This window comes from Triturus cristatus, chromosome 12 (assembly GCF_964204655.1).
Source record: "Triturus cristatus chromosome 12, aTriCri1.1, whole genome shotgun sequence".
In the NCBI taxonomy this organism is placed as follows: domain Eukaryota; kingdom Metazoa; phylum Chordata; class Amphibia; order Caudata; family Salamandridae; genus Triturus; species Triturus cristatus.
Window position 1 is genome coordinate 727,746,449 of NC_140595.1, and position 15,818 is coordinate 727,762,266.

The 15,818-nt window shown below is 40.6% G+C and overlaps 6 non-coding genes across 6 annotated transcripts; all 6 read left to right on the plus strand.

Moving 5' to 3' along the window:
• The first annotated feature begins 3,820 nt into the window (after positions 1 to 3,820).
• Positions 3,821 to 3,902, plus strand: TRNAS-AGA (transfer RNA serine (anticodon AGA)). Its single transcript has one exon. It is a non-coding gene; the product is annotated as a tRNA-Ser (tRNA).
• A 1,281-nt stretch (positions 3,903 to 5,183) lies between these two features.
• Positions 5,184 to 5,255, plus strand: TRNAH-GUG (transfer RNA histidin (anticodon GUG)). The gene has a single exon. It is a non-coding gene; the product is annotated as a tRNA-His (tRNA).
• A 2,578-nt stretch (positions 5,256 to 7,833) lies between these two features.
• Positions 7,834 to 7,915, plus strand: TRNAS-AGA (transfer RNA serine (anticodon AGA)). Its single transcript has one exon. It is a non-coding gene; the product is annotated as a tRNA-Ser (tRNA).
• A 1,281-nt stretch (positions 7,916 to 9,196) lies between these two features.
• TRNAH-GUG (transfer RNA histidin (anticodon GUG)) lies at positions 9,197 to 9,268 on the plus strand. Its single transcript has one exon. It is a non-coding gene; the product is annotated as a tRNA-His (tRNA).
• Positions 9,269 to 11,856: 2,588 nt separating this feature from the next.
• On the plus strand, positions 11,857 to 11,938 carry TRNAS-AGA (transfer RNA serine (anticodon AGA)). Its single transcript has one exon. It is a non-coding gene; the product is annotated as a tRNA-Ser (tRNA).
• A 1,281-nt stretch (positions 11,939 to 13,219) lies between these two features.
• On the plus strand, positions 13,220 to 13,291 carry TRNAH-GUG (transfer RNA histidin (anticodon GUG)). The gene has a single exon. It is a non-coding gene; the product is annotated as a tRNA-His (tRNA).
• Positions 13,292 to 15,818: the final 2,527 nt, after the last annotated feature.

Consider the following 15,818-nt stretch of genomic DNA (forward strand, 5'->3'; position numbering starts at 1 on the left):
CGCTACCTCTTTCATGTCTTTGCTACACCTCATTCCTACTTTAGCACTGGTGTAAACGCTTCAAATTATTATACCGTTGCTCTCTCATTCATACCTGCGCATGCACTTGAAAGTTACTTTACCAATAAAAGACGCAAAGAGAGAAATAGAACAAAAGTTCTGGCTGGATTGGCAAACACACTTCATAACACTGCATTTTCTTTTTTATTCTCCCCCGTGTTACATGCTTAACCTCCCCATGTGTAATTTCTCTTAACCTGCTGTCCCAGGAAGAGAATTTCATGTACAGGCTCTTTCTGTGTTTTTTTCCCTAGTCTGTCTTTCCCATTTCTTAGCTGTGTAACTGTTCCTTTACGCGCTCTATTTAAACGCCATCAATCTCATTTGAGCTCCTTGCTCCCGCTTCTGTTTTCTCCACCTCTCATACTGCCAGTTCTCTCTTTCTCTGTGGTTGGTGGCTACTTTCCTGAGCTTACGAAGCCACGTGGTTCCTGCCTCTTGTTGTCAGACTTGAATTGGAAAAGGAACCATATTAACAAGCCTTTACCACTCACACACGGCGGAAGTTTATACTTTAATTCAGTGAGCTAAGAAAAGCGTGTTGTGGGTCCCCTACGAGCCATTGTGCTTGCTTCATCATGATTTGGCACCAGTCATTAGCCGCAGCTCTGCTAATGAGCCACTGAGGTCAGTTTCAATATTTACTCAAAAACATAACCATGCAGCCCACCCCTCAACTGTGTATTTATCTTGCTTTTCTGCTGTTCGTGTGATTAGCTGGGAGGAGCTCACGGCGACATCCTCCCTATAAAAGTGTAGATGGATCACTCTCTAACTCTTTCTTGCTTCACATACAAATGGCTTGAAAGGTGCAGGGAAGATGCAGGTCTAATAGACAGAATAGAAGGCCTGTGCCAGGTGGGTTTCTCTGCATTGGTGTCCCATCACAGGTCCGCAAGTGTATTGTGTGATCTTTGACTCCTGGCATTTCACAAGCAGGCGGCCAGGAAACGGTTTCAGCCTATCAACCACTGAGGAGACGCAGCCTCTGAATGAGGAATGAGGAAGCAATGAATACATCCAGCCTATCACAGGAACAGCCCTGAGTGTTCCGAATTATAAATTCTCCATGTCATTGTATGTTGTTGAGCCCAAGTAGCTCGCCGTGATCGTATAGTGGTTAGCACTCTGCGTTGTGGCCGCAGCAACCTCGGTTCGAATTCGAGTCACGGCATTGTGGTTGGCAATGTCACGGCAGTTGGGTGTTAATTTTGCAGAATTAGCAAATGTACCAGTGGTTTTTGTAAAATGTCTATTAAAAACAGATCCTTTCAAATATTTAAACCATCTAACAACAAATGATTTAAACTCGCATGATTATAAGCTGTAGCTATAATGTATTTACTTACATAAATTATCGTTCTTGAACCTATTGGGGGTGGAGGGGGAGCGGAGCTCACCCCCCAGGTGCAGTTGAGTGACCTGTGTTGTGGCTCTCTAGAGGGAAGGCACAAATTTTGCTGTCACCCAGCCCAATCCAGACGTGTATTGGGGCCAGGTTTCAGGCAAATAGAGCAGTAAGTGCAGAGACATGTTCACTCTCTAAAAGTGGCATTTCTAAAATAGTAAAGTTAAATCCAACCTCACCAGTAAGTAGGATTTTCAATAAATAAATAAAGCTACTCCTCTCCGATATGGAATTACCAAATAAAAAGTATAGGGGAATACACAGAGCTAACCTATGAGAGGGGTAGACCTCACAGTAGTGAAAAATGAAATAGACTGTTTGGTACTTACAGGACACGCGAACCACCAAAGTACATATCTTATTTTTTACTTACATAGCATCATGCACCTAGGACTACCTAGGGCCTACCTTAGGTGTAAATTATATGTAATAAAAGGGGAGTTTAAGGCTTGGCAAGTAGGCTGGGACTCCCCTGGGAGACCCCTGAGTCTATGCCCAGAACCATAACTCTGCCAGTCGAGTACTTACCTAAAAGCCGATAACTCACTTTTCTTCCATAGGCTAACATTGAGTGGTTTCACTTGGAAATTCTTCTAAGTGGTGTGGAGTTTTGGAACTTTAAAATATTCATCTAAAATCAGCCGAACAACGAATTCTGATTTACTCACCTGTTATCAGGAGAGACCTCAGTGCTGCATCTTGGAGCTCAGTACTGACCCTGAAAAGTAATTTTAACCGTACTTACCAGTAACTCGAATTTCCTTCCATGGGATATCATTGCCTGCTTTTTGCTGAACATTTTCTAAGTGTCGATTTTTGAAACTTACAAATATTCTTTAAAAATCGTACCAACTGTGAAAACGTAGTTGTTTACCTGTTTTAGATAGATGTCCCAGTACTGAGCCTAGGAGCCCAGCACTGGATTACAAAAGTAACGAGAACGTACTTTACCCGTAACTTGAATTTTCTTCCATAGGAAACCATTGACTGTTTTTCTGTGAAATTTCTTCTAAGTGTCGATTTTGCAAACATGTAAATATTCCTTAAAAATCGCCTGTATAACTTAAACGCAGTTTCTCAACTGCTTACAGGTGGTACAGTAGTGCTGGATCTAGGATCCAACACTGACCTAGAAAAAGTAACCATAACCCCACTTACCTGCTAAGTGAATTTCCTTCCATAGGATAACATTGGTAATTTGATCAGCAAAAGTTTCTGTGTCAACTTTTGAAATAGCAAAATATTGCTTAAAAATCACAACAGTAACTAAAACGAATTTACTCACTTGTTTCCAAGAACTGTCCCAGGACTGAATCTAGGATCCAGTCCTGGATTTAGAAAAGTAATCCTGAAAGTAATTAATTGCATATAACTTAAAATTCCCATTGAGCTCAATGTATTATTGTGATTCAAATTGTGTTGCCTATTGCAATAAACTGTAACTATGACCTGCAAAAGTCAATTGCCTATTGCAAAGTATTTAACTAAAGCATCTCATTCTGAGAAAGTATATTTTGATACCTATTGTTGGTTCTAAAATAAAACAACAATATCTTTTGTATGCAAACCAATGGCCTAGAGTTCAGTTCTTGAGTGTGTGAGACCATTTGCTGACTGAGTGTGTACAACAAATGTTTTACACTGTACTCTGATACTGCCTTACTGCTCGGCAAGCTACCACTTTAGAGAGTAAGGTTATATCTAACATTAGCCTCTGCCAAACCTCTGGGGACTGGGGACTCTGTGCACACTGTACCTATTTGGGAACAGTATATACAGAGCCACTTTCTCACAGTAGTGATAAAGTGATTAGAGTCCTACGGCCAACATAAAGATACAGCAAAACGTGAGGTGAAAAGCAAAAAGGTTGCTGGTAGGCCACCTTAAGGATGCCAGGTCTAACAAAAACTGAACTAAGGATAACATGAGTAAAACATCAGGTTTCTCTACTGCATTTGGTGAGACAAGTGGGCCTTCTTTTATCTTCCATTCAAGCCATCTTTGACAGACCCCTTTATTATAGAGCTTTTCAAGGATTAAAGATAAGGCACTTACAAAGGAGTCCCAAATAATCAGAGATGGTTGACTTCTGTAATATGGGTCGTAGACTAAAAGCAGCACAAAAACAGAGTGCAACAGGGTCCAAAAAACTTGAGTGCCACAAGAGAGTTTGAATGCAAGCGTATCCTTTTACAGATCCAGAGATATACTCATGCAATTTTTATTTTTAGGACAGAACGTGCATGATGAAAAAAACATTGTTTTTAAAAAGCGCATTGCAGAATATCAGTACTTTGATGTGGGAAAACGTCAAAACTTTCAAACAAAATATTTGTAGGCAGCTTACAGCAAGTTGTTGTGGCCGAGTGGTTAAGGCGATGGACTAGAAATCCATTGGGGTATCCCCGCGCAGGTTCGAATCCTGCCAACAACGAGAATCTTTTTATTATCGGCTACAATTTCAGAAGTTAACCTTTAGTATTTCTTCCATTTCAGTTTTATAAATAGGTGGCTTATTTTTGTGTCACTATTGCCTCTCCACATATTTGTTATCGCTACCTCTTTCATGTCTTTGCTACACCTCATTCCTACTTTAGCACTGGTGTAAACGCTTCAAATTATTATACCGTTGCTCTCTCATTCATACCTGCGCATGCACTTGAAAGTTACTTTACCAATAAAAGACGCAAAGAGAGAAATAGAACAAAAGTGCTGGCTGGATTGGCAAACACACTTCATAAAACTGCATTTTCTTTTTTATTCTCCCCCGTGTTACATGCTTAACCTCCCCATGTGTAATTTCTCTTAACCTGCTGTCCCAGGAAGAGAATTTCATGTACAGGCTCTTTCTATGTTTTTTTCCCTAGTCTGTCTTTCCCATTTCTTAGCTGTGTAACTGTTCCTTTACGCGCTCTATTTAAACGCCATCAATCTCATTTGAGCTCCTTGCGCCCGCTTCTGTTTTCTCCACCTCTCATACTGCCAGTTCTCTCTTTCTCTGTGGTTGGTGGCTACTTTCCTGAGCTTCCGAAGCCACGTGGTTCCTGCCTCTTGTTGTCAGACTTGAATTGGAAAAGGAACCATATTAACAAGCCTTTACCACTCACACACGGCGGAAGTTTATACTTTAATTCAGTGAGCTAAGAACAGCGTGTTGTCGGTCCCCTACGAGCCATTGTGCTTGCTTCATCATGATTTGGCACCAGTCATTAGCCGCAGCTCTGCTAATGAGCCACTGAGGTCAGTTTCAATATTTACTCAAAAACATAACCATGCAGCCCACCCCTCAACTGTGTATTTATCTTGCTTTTCTGCTGTTCGTGTGATTAGCTGGGAGGAGCTCACGGCGACATCCTCCCTATAAAAGTGTAGATGGATCACTCTCTAACTCTTTCTTGCTTCACATACAAATGGCTTGAACGGTGCAGGGGAGATGCAGGTCTAATAGACAGAATAGAAGGCCTGTGCCAGGTGGGTTTCTCTGCATTGGTGTCCCATCACAGGTCCGCAAGTGTAATGTGTGATCTTTGACTCCTGGCATTTCACAAGCAGGCGGCCAGGAAACGGTTTCAGCCTATCAACCACTGAGGAGACGCAGCCTCTGAATGAGGAATGAGGAAGCAATGAATGCATCCAGCCTATCACAGGAACAGCCCTGAGTGTTCCGAATTATAAATTCTCCATGTCAGTGTATGTAGTTGAGCCCAAGTAGCTCGCCGTGATCGTATAGTGGTTAGTACTCTGCGTTGTGGCCGCAGCAACCTTGGTTCGAATCCGAGTCACGGCATTGTGGTTGGCAATGTCACGGCAGTTGGGTGTTAATTTTACAGAATTAGCAAATGTTCCAGTGGTTTTTGTAAAATGTCTATTAAAAACAGATCCTTTCAAATATTTAAACCATCTAACAACAAATGATTTAAACTCGCATGATTATAAGCTGTAGCTATAATGTATTTACTTACATAAATTATCGTTCTTGAACCTATTGGAGGTGGAGGGGGAGCGGAGCTCACCCCCCAGGTGCAGTTGAGTGACCTGTGTTGTGGCTCTCTAGAGGGAAGGCACACATTTTGCTGTCACCCAGCCCAATGCAGACGTGTATTGGGGCCAGGTTTCAGGCAAATAGAGCAGTAAGTGCAGAGACATGTTCACTCTCTAAAAGTGGCATTTCTAAAATAGTAAAGTTAAATCCAACCTCACCAGTAAGTAGGATTTTCAATAAATAAATAAAGCTACTCCTCTCCGATATGGAATTACCAAATAAAAAGTATAGGGGAATACACAGAGCTAACCTATGAGAGGGGTAGACCTCACAGTAGTGAAAAATGAAATAGACTGTTTGGTACTTACAGGACACGCGAACCACCAAAGTACATATCTTATTTTTTACTTACATAGCATCATGCACCTAGGACCTACCTTAGGTGTAAATTATATGTAATAAAAGGGGAGTTTAAGGCTTGGCAAGTAGGCTGGGACTCCCCTGGGAGACCCCTGAGTCTATGCCCAGAACCATAACTCTGCCAGTCGAGTACTTACCTAAAAGCCGATAACTCACTTTTCTTCCATAGGCTAACATTGAGTGGTTTCACTTGGAAATTCTTCTAAGTGGTGTGGAGTTTTGGAACTTTAAAATATTCATCTAAAATCAGCCGAACAACGAATTCTGATTTACTCACCTGTTATCAGGAGAGACCTCAGTGCTGCATCTTGGAGCTCGGTACTGACCCTGAAAAGTAATTTTAACCGTACTTACCAGTAACTCGAATTTCCTTCCATGGGATATCATTGCCTGCTTTTTGCTGAAAATTTTCTAAGTGTCGATTTTTGAAACTTACAAATATTCTTTAAAAATCGTACCAACTGTGAAAACGTAATTGTTTACCTGTTTTAGATAGATGTCCCAGTACTGAGCCTAGGAGCCCAGCACTGGATTACAAAAGTAACGAGAACGTACTTTACCCGTAACTTGAATTTTCTTCCATAGGAAACCATTGACTGTTTTTCTGTGAAATTTCTTCTAAGTGTCGATTTTGCAAACATGTAAATATTCCTTAAAAATCGCCTGTATAACTTAAACGCAGTTTCTCAACTGCTTACAGGTGGTACAGTAGTGCTGGATCTAGGATCCAACACTGACCTAGAAAAAGTAACCATAATCCCACTTACCTGCTAAGTGAATTTCCTTCCATAGGATAACGTTGGTATTTTGATCAGCAAAAGTTTCTAAGTGTCAACTTTTAAAATAGCAAAATATTGCTTAAAAATCACAACAGTAACTAAAACGAATTTACTCACTTGTTTCCAAGAACTGTCCCAGGACTGAATCTAGGATCCAGTCCTGGATTTAGAAAAGTAATCCTGAAAGTAATTAATTGCATATAACTTAAAATTCCCATTGAGCTCAATGTATTATTGTGATTCAAATGGTGTTGCCTATTGCAATAAACTGTAACTATGACCTGCAAAAGTCAATTGCCTATTGCAAAGTATTTAACTAAAGCATCTCATTCTGATAAAGTATATTTTGATACCTATTGTTGGTTCTAAAATAAAACAACAATATCTTTTGTATGCAAACCAATGGCCTAGAGTTCAGTTCTTGAGTGTGTGAGACCATTTGCTGACTGAGTGTGTACAACAAATGTTTTACACTGTACTCTGATACTGCCTTACTGCTCGGCAAGCTACCACTTTAGAGAGTAAGGTTATATCTAACTTTAGCCTCTGCCAAACCTCTGGGGACTGGGGACTCTGTGCACACTGTACCTATTTGGGAACAGTATATACAGAGCCACTTTCTCACAGTAGTGATAAAGTGATTAGAGTCCTACGGCCAACATAAAGATACAGCAAAACGTGAGGTGAAAAGCAAAAAGGTTGCTGGTAGGCCACCTTAAGGATGCCAGGTCTAACAAAAACTGAACTAAGGATAACATGAGTAAAACATCAGGTTTCTCTACTGCATTTGGTGAGACAAGTGGGCCTTCTTTTATCTTCCATTCAAGCAATCTTTGACAGACCCCTTTATTATAGAGCTTTTCAAGGATTAAAGATAAGGCACTTACAAAGGAGTCCCAAATAATCAGAGATGGTTGACTTCTGTAATATGGGTCGTAGACTAAAAGCAGCACAAAAACCGAGTGCAACAGGGTCCAAAAAACTTGAGTGCCACAAGAGAGTTTGAATGCAAGCGTATCCTTTTACAGATCCAGAGATATACTCATGCAATTTTTGTTTTTAGGACAGAACGTGCATGATGAAAAAAACATTGTTTTTAAAAAGCGCATTGCAGAATATCAGAACTTTGATGTGGGAAAACTTCAAAACTTTCAAACAAAATATTTGTAGGCAGCTTATAGCAAGTTGTTGTGGCCGAGTGGTTAAGGCGATGGACTAGAAATCCATTGGGGTATCCCCGCGCAGGTTCGAACCCTGCCAACAACGAGAATCTTTTTATTATCGGCTACAATTTCAGAAGTTAACCTTTAGTATTTCTTCCATTTCAGTTTTATAAATAGGTGGCTTATTTTTGTGTCACTATTGCCTCTCCACATATTTGTTATCGCTACCTCTTTCATGTCTTTGCTACACCTCATTCCTCCTTTAGCACTGGTGTAAACGCTTCAAATTATTATACGGTTGCTCTCTCATTCATACCTGCGCATGCACTTGAAAGTTACTTTACCAATAAAAGACGCAAAGAGAGAAATAGAACAAAAGTGCTGGCTGGATTGGCAAACACACTTCATAAAACTGCATTTTCTTTTTTATTCTCCCCCGTGTTACATGCTTAACCTCCCCATGTGTAATTTCTCTTAACCTGCTGTCCCAGGAAGAGAATTTCATGTACAGGCTCTTTCTGTGTTTTTTTCCCTAGTCTGTCTTTCCCATTTCTTAGCTGTGTAACTGTTCCTTTACGCGCTCTATTTAAACGCCATCAATCTCATTTGAGCTCCTTGCTCCCGCTTCTGTTTTCTCCACCTCTCATACTGCCAGTTCTCTCTTTCTCTGTGGTTGGTGGCTACTTTCCTGAGCTTCCGAAGCCACGTGGTTCCTGCCTCTTGTTGTAAGACTTGAATTGGAAAAGGAACCATATTAACAAGCCTTTACCACTCACACACGGCGGAAGTTTATACTTTAATTCAGTGAGCTAAGAAAAGCGTGTTGTGGGTCCCCTACGAGCCATGGTGCTTGCTTCATCATGATTTGGCACCAGTCATTAGCCGCAGCTCTGCTAATGAGCCACTGAGGTCAGTTTCAATATTTACTCAAAAACATAACCATGCAGCCCACCCCTCAACTGTGTATTTATCTTGCTTTTCTGCTGTTCGTGTGATTAGCTGGGAGGAGCTCACGGCGACATCCTCCCTATAAAAGTGTAGATGGATCACTCTCTAACTCTTTCTTGCTTCACATACAAATGGCTTGAAAGGTGCAGGGAAGATGCAGGTCTAATAGACAGAATAGAAGGTCTGTGCCAGGTGGGTTTCTCTGCATTGGTGTCCCATCACAGGTCCGCAAGTGTAATGTGTGATCTTTGACTCCTGGCATTTCACAAGCAGGCGGCCAGGAAACGGTTTCAGCCTATCAACCACTGAGGAGACGCACCCTCTGAATGAGGAATGAGGAAGCAATGAATACATCCAGCCTATCACAGGAACTGCCCTGAGTGTTCCGAATTATAAATTCTCCATGTCACTGTATGTTGTTGAGCCCAAGTAGCTCGCCGTGATCGTATAGTGGTTAGTACTCTGCGTTGTGGCCGCAGCAACCTCGGTTCGAATCCGAGTCACGGCATTGTGGTTGGCAATGTCATGGCAGTTGGGTGTTAATTTTACAGAATTAGCAAATGTACCAGTGGTTTTTGTAAAATGTCTATTAAAAACAGATCCTTTCAAATATTTAAACCATCTAACAACAAATGATTTAAACTCGCATGATTATAAGCTGTAGCTATAATGTATTTACTTACATAAATTATCGTTCTTGAACCTATTGGGGGTGGAGGGGGAGCGGAGCTCACCCCCCAGGTGTAGTTGAGTGACCTGTGTTGTGGCTCTCTAGAGGGAAGGCACAAATTTTGCTGTCACCCAGCCCAATCCAGACGTGTATTGGGGCCAGGTTTCAGGCAAATAGAGCAGTAAGTGCAGAGACATGTTCACTCTCTAAAAGTGGCATTTCTAAAATAGTAAAGTTAAATCCAACCTCACCAGTAAGTAGGATTTTCAATAAATTAATAAAGCTACTCCTCTCGGATATGGAATGAACAAATAAAAAGTATAGGGGAATACACAGAGCTAACCTATGAGAGGGGTAGACCTCACAGTAGTGAAAAATGAAATAGACTGTTTGGTACTTACAGGACACGCGAACCACCAAAGTACATATCTTATTTTTTACTTACATAGCATCATGCACCTAGGACTACCTAGGGCCTACCTTAGGTGTAAATTATATGTAATAAAAGGGGAGTTTAAGGCTTGGCAAGTAGGCTGGGACTCCCCTGGGAGACCCCTGAGTCTATGCCCAGAACCATAACTCTGCCAGTCGAGTACTTACCTAAAAGCCGATAACTCACTTTTCTTCCATCGGCTAACATTGAGTGGTTTCACTTGGAAATTCTTCTAAGTGGTGTGGAGTTTTGGAACTTTAAACTATTCATCTAAAATCAGCCGAACAACGAATTCTGATTTACTCACCTGTTATCAGGAGAGACCTCAGTGCTGCATCTTGGAGCTCGGCACTGACCCTGAAAAGTAATTTTAACCGTACTTACCAGTAACTCGAATTTCCTTCCATGGGATATCATTGCCTGCTTTTTGCTGAAAATTTTCTAAGTGTCGATTTTTGAAACTTACAAATATTCTTTAAAAATCGTTCCAACTGTGAAAACGTAATTGTTTACCTGTTTTAGATAGATGTCCCAGTACTGAGCCTAGGAGCCCAGCACTGGATTACAAAAGTAACGAGAACATACTTTACCCGTAACTTGAATTTTCTTCCATAGGAAACCATTGACTGTTTTTCTGTGAAATTTCTTCTAAGTGTCGATTTTGCAAACATGTAAATATTCCTTAAAAATCGCCTGTATAACTTAAACGCAGTTTCTCAACTGCTTACAGGTGGTACAGTAGTGCTGGATCTAGGATCCAACACTGACCTAGAAAACGTAACCATAACCCCACTTACCTGCTAAGTGAATTTCCTTCCATAGGATAACATTGGTAATTTGATCAGCAAAAGTTTCTAAGTGTCAACTTTTAAAATAGCAAAATATTGCTTAAAAATCACAACAGTAACTAAAACGAATTTACTCACTTGTTTCCAAGAACTGTCCCAGGACTGAATCTAGGATCCAGTCCTGGATTTAGAAAAGTAATCCTGAAAGTAATTAATTGCATATAACTTAAAATTCCCATTGAGCTCAATGTATTATTGTGATTCAAATTGTGTTGCCTATTGCAATAAACTGTAACTATGACCTGCAAAAGTCAATTGCCTATTGCAAAGTATTTAACTAAAGCATCTCATTCTGAGAAAGTATATTTTGATACCTATTGTTGGTTCTAAAATAAAACAACAATATCTTTTGTATGCAAACCAATGGCCTAGAGTTCAGTTCTTGACTGTGTGAGACCATTTGCTGACTGAGTGTGTACAACAAATGTTTTACACTGTACTCTGATACTGCCTTACTGCTCGGCAAGCTACCACTTTAGAGAGTAAGGTTATATCTAACTTTAGCCTCTGCCAAACCTCTGGGGACTGGGGACTCTGTGCACACTGTACCTATTTGGGAACAGTATATACAGAGCCACTTTCTCACAGTAGTGATAAAGTGATTAGAGTCCTACGGCCAACATAAAGATACAGCAAAACGTGAGGTGAAAAGCAAAAAGGTTGCTGGTAGGCCACCTTAAGGATGCCAGGTCTAACAAAAACTGAACTAAGGATAACATGAGTAAAACATCAGGTTTCTCTACTGCATTTGGTGAGACAAGTGGGCCTTCTTTTATCTTCCATTCAAGCAATCTTTGACAGACCCCTTTATTATAGAGCTTTTCAAGGATTAAAGATAAGGCACTTACAAAGGAGTCCCAAATAATTAGAGATGGTTGACTTCTGTAATATGGGTCGTAGACTAAAAGCAGCACAAAAACAGAGTGCAACAGGTTCCAAAAAACTTGAGTGCCACAAGAGAGTTTGAATGCAAGCGTATCCTTTTACAGATCCAGAGATATACTCATGCAATTTTTATTTTTAGGACAGAACGTGCATGATGAAAAAAACATTGTTTTTAAAAAGCGCATTGCAGAATATCAGTACTTTGATGTGGGAAAACTTCAAAACTTTCAAACAAAATATTTGTAGGCAGCTTACAGCAAGTTGTTGTGGCCGAGTGGTTAAGGCGATGGACTAGAAATCCATTGGGGTATCCCTGCGCAGGTTCGAATCCTGCCAACAACGCGAATCTTTTTATTATCGGCTACAATTTCAGAAGTTAACCTTTAGTATTTCTTCCATTTCAGTTTTATAAATAGGTGGCTTATTTTTGTGTCACTATTGCCTCTCCACATATTTGTTATCGCTACCTCTTTCATGTCTTTGCTACACCTCATTCCTACTTTAGCACTGGTGTAAACGCTTCAAATTATTATACCGTTGCTCTCTCATTCATACCTGCGCATGCACTTGAAAGTTACTTTACCAATAAAAGACGCAAAGAGAGAAATAGAACAAAAGTTCTGGCTGGATTGGCAAACACACTTCATAACACTGCATTTTCTTTTTTATTCTCCCCCGTGTTACATGCTTAACCTCCCCATGTGTAATTTCTCTTAACCTGCTGTCCCAGGAAGAGAATTTCATGTACAGGCTCTTTCTGTGTTTTTTTCCCTAGTCTGTCTTTCCCATTTCTTAGCTGTGTAACTGTTCCTTTACGCGCTCTATTTAAACGCCATCAATCTCATTTGAGCTCCTTGCTCCCGCTTCTGTTTTCTCCACCTCTCATACTGCCAGTTCTCTCTTTCTCTGTGGTTGGTGGCTACTTTCCTGAGCTTACGAAGCCACGTGGTTCCTGCCTCTTGTTGTCAGACTTGAATTGGAAAAGGAACCATATTAACAAGCCTTTACCACTCACACACGGCGGAAGTTTATACTTTAATTCAGTGAGCTAAGAAAAGCGTGTTGTGGGTCCCCTACGAGCCATTGTGCTTGCTTCATCATGATTTGGCACCAGTCATTAGCCGCAGCTCTGCTAATGAGCCACTGAGGTCAGTTTCAATATTTACTCAAAAACATAACCATGCAGCCCACCCCTCAACTGTGTATTTATCTTGCTTTTCTGCTGTTCGTGTGATTAGCTGGGAGGAGCTCACGGCGACATCCTCCCTATAAAAGTGTAGATGGATCACTCTCTAACTCTTTCTTGCTTCACATACAAATGGCTTGAAAGGTGCAGGGAAGATGCAGGTCTAATAGACAGAATAGAAGGTCTGTGCCAGGTGGGTTTCTCTGCATTGGTGTCCCATCACAGGTCCGCAAGTGTATTGTGTGATCTTTGACTCCTGGCATTTCACAAGCAGGCGGCCAGGAAACGGTTTCAGCCTATCAACCACTGAGGAGACGCAGCCTCTGAATGAGGAATGAGGAAGCAATGAATACATCCAGCCTATCACAGGAACAGCCCTGAGTGTTCTGAATTATAAATTCTCCATGTCATTGTATGTTGTTGAGCCCAAGTAGCTCGCCGTGATCGTATAGTGGTTAGCACTCTGCGTTGTGGCCGCAGCAACCTCGGTTCGAATCCGAGTCACGGCATTGTGGTTGGCAATGTCACGGCAGTTGGGTGTTAATTTTGCAGAATTAGCAAATGTACCAGTGGTTTTTGTAAAATGTCTATTAAAAACAGATCCTTTCAAATATTTAAACCATCTAACAACAAATGATTTAAACTCGCATGATTATAAGCTGTAGCTATAATGTATTTACTTACATAAATTATCGTTCTTGAACCTATTGGGGGTGGAGGGGGAGCGGAGCTCACCCCCCAGGTGCAGTTGAGTGACCTGTGTTGTGGCTCTCTAGAGGGAAGGCACAAATTTTGCTGTCACCCAGCCCAATCCAGACGTGTATTGGGGCCAGGTTTCAGGCAAATAGAGCAGTAAGTGCAGAGACATGTTCACTCTCTAAAAGTGGCATTTCTAAAATAGTAAAGTTAAATCCAACCTCACCAGTAAGTAGGATTTTCAATAAATAAATAAAGCTACTCCTCTCCGATATGGAATTACCAAATAAAAAGTATAGGGGAATACACAGAGCTAACCTATGAGAGGGGTAGACCTCACAGTAGTGAAAAATGAAATAGACTGTTTGGTACTTACAGGACACGCGAACCACCAAAGTACATATCTTATTTTTTACTTACATAGCATCATGCACCTAGGACTACCTAGGGCCTACCTTAGGTGTAAATTATATGTAATAAAAGGGGAGTTTAAGGCTTGGCAAGTAGGCTGGGACTCCCCTGGGAGACCCCTGAGTCTATGCCCAGAACCATAACTCTGCCAGTCGAGTACTTACCTAAAAGCCGATAACTCACTTTTCTTCCATAGGCTAACATTGAGTGGTTTCACTTGGAAATTCTTCTAAGTGGTGTGGAGTTTTGGAACTTTAAAATATTCATCTAAAATCAGCCGAACAACGAATTCTGATTTACTCACCTGTTATCAGGAGAGACCTCAGTGCTGCATCTTGGAGCTCAGTACTGACCCTGAAAAGTAATTTTAACCGTACTTACCAGTAACTCGAATTTCCTTCCATGGGATATCATTGCCTGCTTTTTGCTGAACATTTTCTAAGTGTCGATTTTTGAAACTTACAAATATTCTTTAAAAATCGTACCAACTGTGAAAACGTAGTTGTTTACCTGTTTTAGATAGATGTCCCAGTACTGAGCCTAGGAGCCCAGCACTGGATTACAAAAGTAACGAGAACGTACTTTACCCGTAACTTGAATTTTCTTCCATAGGAAACCATTGACTGTTTTTCTGTGAAATTTCTTCTAAGTGTCGATTTTGCAAACATGTAAATATTCCTTAAAAATCGCCTGTATAACTTAAACGCAGTTTCTCAACTGCTTACAGGTGGTACAGTAGTGCTGGATCTAGGATCCAACACTGACCTAGAAAAAGTAACCATAACCCCACTTACCTGCTAAGTGAATTTCCTTCCATAGGATAACATTGGTAATTTGATCAGCAAAAGTTTCTGTGTCAACTTTTGAAATAGCAAAATATTGCTTAAAAATCACAACAGTAACTAAAACGAATTTACTCACTTGTTTCCAAGAACTGTCCCAGGACTGAATCTAGGATCCAGTCCTGGATTTAGAAAAGTAATCCTGAAAGTAATTAATTGCATATAACTTAAAATTCCCATTGAGCTCAATGTATTATTGTGATTCAAATTGTGTTGCCTATTGCAATAAACTGTAACTATGACCTGCAAAAGTCAATTGCCTATTGCAAAGTATTTAACTAAAGCATCTCATTCTGAGAAAGTATATTTTGATACCTATTGTTGGTTCTAAAATAAAACAACAATATCTTTTGTATGCAAACCAATGGCCTAGAGTTCAGTTCTTGAGTGTGTGAGACCATTTGCTGACTGAGTGTGTACAACAAATGTTTTACACTGTACTCTGATACTGCCTTACTGCTCGGCAAGCTACCACTTTAGAGAGTAAGGTTATATCTAACATTAGCCTCTGCCAAACCTCTGGGGACTGGGGACTCTGTGCACACTGTACCTATTTGGGAACAGTATATACAGAGCCACTTTCTCACAGTAGTGATAAAGTGATTAGAGTCCTACGGCCAACATAAAGATACAGCAAAACGTGAGGTGAAAAGCAAAAAGGTTGCTGGTAGGCCACCTTAAGGATGCCAGGTCTAACAAAAACTGAACTAAGGATAACATGAGTAAAACATCAGGTTTCTCTACTGCATTTGGTGAGACAAGTGGGCCTTCTTTTATCTTCCATTCAAGCAATCTTTGACAGACCCCTTTATTATAGAGCTTTTCAAGGATTAAAGATAAGGCACTTACAAAGGAGTCCCAAATAATCAGAGATGGTTGACTTCTGTAATATGGGTCGTAGACTAAAAGCAGCACAAAAACAGAGTGCAACAGGGTCCAAAAAACTTGAGTGCCACAAGAGAGTTTGAATGCAAGCGTATCCTTTTACAGATCCAGAGATATACTCATGCAATTTTTATTTTTAGGACAGAACGTGCATGATGAAAAAAACATTGTTTTTAAAAAGCGCATTGCAGAATATCAGTAC